At 44.3% G+C, this 4,225-nt stretch overlaps 1 protein-coding gene across 1 annotated transcript in view; it reads right to left on the minus strand.

Moving 5' to 3' along the window:
- Positions 1-4,225, minus strand: part of Jakmip3 (Janus kinase and microtubule interacting protein 3) — a 160,233-nt gene that overhangs the window by 106,278 nt on the left and 49,730 nt on the right. The window lies entirely within an intron of this gene.

Genomic DNA, 4,225 nt, shown 5'->3' on the forward strand with positions numbered 1-4,225 from the left:
AAAAAAAAACCATATCTACTCTGAAAGCGATTAAAGAGCTGAAGGCACCCATGGGGGCTGAATTCCAAACATCACAAAACCCTTTTCAGGAGAGGCAGGTCACACACACCCTTCATTACAGAGTGCAAGAGAAGATAAATCAGCCTCAATGTAAACAGATTCCTAAAGCCAAAGGCTGCTAGCACAGCACTTAGGACCAGCTGGGGACCCCAGAGCCCCTCCTGGGAGCTTGGACCAGGCGCTACAGGAAAGGCTGAGTGCAGAGAAGGGACCGGAGAGCCCCATCCCACCCCGAGGCGTGGCCCACCAGGGTCAGCTGCCACTAGGCCAGGTACAGGTGCGCCTTCCCTTCCCCAGCCCTGGCTCTGACAGCGCAGCTCTAGGCCACTGAGCGAAGCGCAGCAGAGGCCTGCAGGTGGCAAGGTGCAGTCCCCCTTTCCTTCTAGCCCCAGGAATTAAATAAGGACCTGCAAATTCTGTGTAAGAGCGCCCCCGAAAAGCAGCTGCCCTTGGGGGTGGCCACGAGCAAAAGCCTCTTAGTCCCAGGATTCTACCTCAAGAGCCGAAAGGGGCAGAGCACTGTGAGATAGCGCAGGGCGAGACAGGAAAACTGTCGGGCTGCACGCGGGAGCGCAAAACGCCAGAGCTGCTCAGACGCAGCAGCCTGGTGGTTCCTCTCGGCCGTTACAGAAGCGCCTCTGACCCAGCAACGCCACGCCCAGGTCTATACCTCGGAGAGACAAAACTATGTCTACTCGAGCACTTACTTGTTCACAAGTGCTCACAGCAGCATTTTTAACTTTATTTTTAAAAAATCTTTATTTATTTGGTCCAGGGTCTCTGCACAGCCCGGACTCGTAGTGATCCTCCAGCTTCCCCAGCGCTGGGCTTACAGGCGAGCGCCGCCACGGCTGGTCTCAGAGGCTGGCTCAGTGCGCCAGGGGCAGGGCCTGTGCGGCATGTGGTGCCAGGGATCGAACCCCAGTCCCTGCGCTTGCCTATGCAGGTGCTTAGTCCTCTGAGCTACCTCGCTGGCCTCACAGCAGCATTATGCTCAAGAGCTAAAGGTGGAAGCAAATCAAATGTCTGCCAGCTTATGAGCAGATAAACAAACGTGCTGTATCCATGCAATGGAATATTATTCAGCAACCGCAAAGAAGGACGCAACAGCACGGGTGGGCCTTGAAAACATTCCATGAGGCAACGGAAGACAGACATAAAACATTACATGCAGTATGAAGCCGTGTAGACGAAAGGCCCACAGGAGAGAAACGTACAGAGAAAGTAGACAAACAATCACGCGGGCCGGGGCATGGAGAGGTGGCATGCACCTGCTAATGGGCTCAGAGTTGCTTTTGAAGGTGACAGAAATGTTCTAAATTTGTAGCGATGGCCACACAGCTCTGAGAACATACTAAAACTCCCCGCACTCCCACGCCAACGAGGGAACTGCGTGCGGTGCGGGTGCTGTTATTAATGCAGGGAGCGAAAAGGAAGCAGGTGAAGGCGACAGCTGCTACACACACGCACACACACACACACACACACACACACACAAAGTGGAAAGGACTCAGGTGGCAGCAGCCTGACAGCTACACAGTGCTGTGGAGAGTTTCTCAGGCAGAGGAGAAGCTGTCCAGTGGAAACTTAATCTACACGAAGAAATTAAGATTATTCAAAATGGTAACAAATGAAGGTGTATATGAAAGACTTTTTTTTTTTACTTTTAATACCTTTTCAACGGAACAGATTGTTCACAGCAAAACTAGTAACAAAGCACCACAGGATTCATAACATATATAAAAGTAAACTATGGGCTGGCCTGATAGCTCAGTGGACTAAAGCACCTACTTAGGCAGGGCACAGCAGCTGGGGTTCGATCCCTGGCATGCTGTGCTGGCTCCGCCCCTGGGGTGCGCTGAGACAGCGATTGAGACTGGGCGTGGGGGTGCACATCTATAATCCCAGCACTTGGGAGGCTGAAAACAGGAGAAACACTATGAGTCTGATCTTCATAATGAGATCCTGTAGACCCTGTCCTAAATACATAAAAAATAATTTTTTTTTTTTTTTTCAGAACCGGGGATTGAACTCAGACCCTTGTGCTTGTTAGGGAAGCACTTATTCCACTGAGCCATCTCCCCGGCCCCAAAAATAAAAAATATTTTTAAAAAGCAAACTGGGTTAGGGATATAGTTCAGTAGTGTAAGCACCTGCCCGGCAAGCACAAAGTCACTAGTTCAATCCCTGGTACTGGAAGAAAAAAAAAAAAAGCAAACTATTTGAAAACAATAGCAAAGAGTGGAAAGAGGAAAAGGAAACAATTACATGTGAATTAACATTGTATCTTCAAGATGTGGAATAAACTAAAGATGATTTTTAAAATTCTAAGAAAGCATTAAAAATTAAACAATAAGAGAAGGTAAAAATAGGATCATAAAAGCAAATAATCCAGAGCTGGAGAGACAGCTCAGTGGTCTAAGTGCATGCCTGGCAAGCACAAAGACCAGAGTTCAATCCTCAGTACTACATGCTGTGCCAGCCACTGAAACACAGCGTGGTAGCTCATGCCTATAATCCCAGCCCTGGGGAAGCGGAGACAGGAGAATCACTATGAGTCCAAGCTGCAGAGGGAGACCCCGAACCAAATAAACAAATAATCCAGAAAAGGCAAGAGACAGAGAGAGCACGAATAGAAAACTAGACTGTTAAATGTGATTAGGCTAAGGAATACAATTCAAAAGTAGTCATTTCAGATTAGATTTTTTAATAAGCAAAAATATTTTATGCCCTCTACAAGAAAATCTCTTTAAATACAAAGGTGCAGAATGATTGAAAGGACAGGAAAACATGTATATTGTAAACATGAATCTAAAGAAAGCCAAAATGACTGTATTTGTGTTCGACAAGGTCAGTTTCCAAACTAGAAACATCCCCAGGGTAAGTTATGGTGTCACATAATGATAAAGATAAAGGAATCAAGGGCTGGTGAGATGGCTCAGTGGTCTAAAGCACCTACTTAGAACAAGCTTAGCAAAGCACAGGGACCGCGGTTCAATCCCCCAGCACCACATGCCAGCCAGCTGCGCCCCCTGGTGGGCTGAGCTGGATGGACACACACACACACACACACACACACACACATAAATAAATAAAATTAAAAAAAAAACTTTATAAAAAAAGGAATCAATAGATGGAGGACTTCTAGCAATTCTAATGTATATTAATCAAACTACAAAACTTCAAGCATACTTCAAACACAGAAGCAGAAGTTGGACTAGGAATACTCACAATATAACTAGAGGCTTCCACACTCATTTCTCAGTAAGAGATGAAAGAAGTACACCCAAAACTATTAAGGATACAGATGACTCAACTTTATCTTCCAATTTGACATTTGTAGGATACATAGCCCAGTGGCACTAGATAGATACTGCTATTTTCAAGTACATATATAATGTTTATCAAGACAGATTAAAAGGCGTCAGGGAGATGGCTCAGTAGAATAAGCGTTTGCCTGGCAAGCGCAAGGGCCTGAGTTCAATCCCTGGTTCTGGGGAAAAAAAAAAAAGATTAAATAAGGCTGGGTGTGGTGGCACAAGCCTGTGATCCCGGCACTTGGGATACAGGAGGATCCTTGTGAATTTGAGACCAGCCTCGGACACAAAGTGAAGTGAGCTTAAGGCCAACCTGAACTACACAGCGAGACCCTGTCTCAAAAAGCCAAAAAAAACAAACAAAAAAAGAAACCAGATTATATACATGTTAATTAAACAAATAGCAATAAAATTAAAGTACTGAAATGATCCAAATATGTTCTTTGGCCAAAATGAACTTGAACTGGAAATATGCTCTAGAGATAACAAGAAAAATTTAAATATCTGGAAATTTTGAAAAAAAATTTCTAGATGACCCATTGGTGAAAAAAAAAAGTTAGAAAAATGTTTTGAACTGAATGAAAATTCAGCACAATGTATCAAAATTTATGGTACATAGCTAAAGGGATATAAAGAGGGAAAATTACAGCAATAAATTATAAGGTAGGCTCCCAGTCATAATTTCACCCCAGCTTAAGCTTCTATCTTAAGAACACAGAGAAAGGTGGTACGAATCCAAAATAACAAAATAGGAATAATATAAGAATATCAGCAGAAATCAGTAACTGGAAAAAGAAAAACAACAGCAAAATTTAATAAAACCAAAGGCTGTGGTTTTAAAAATATCA

The sequence above is a fragment of the Octodon degus genome, unplaced genomic scaffold (genome assembly GCF_000260255.1).
Source record: "Octodon degus isolate 3935 unplaced genomic scaffold, OctDeg1.0 scaffold00010, whole genome shotgun sequence".
NCBI classification, from domain to species: Eukaryota; Metazoa; Chordata; class Mammalia; order Rodentia; family Octodontidae; genus Octodon; species Octodon degus.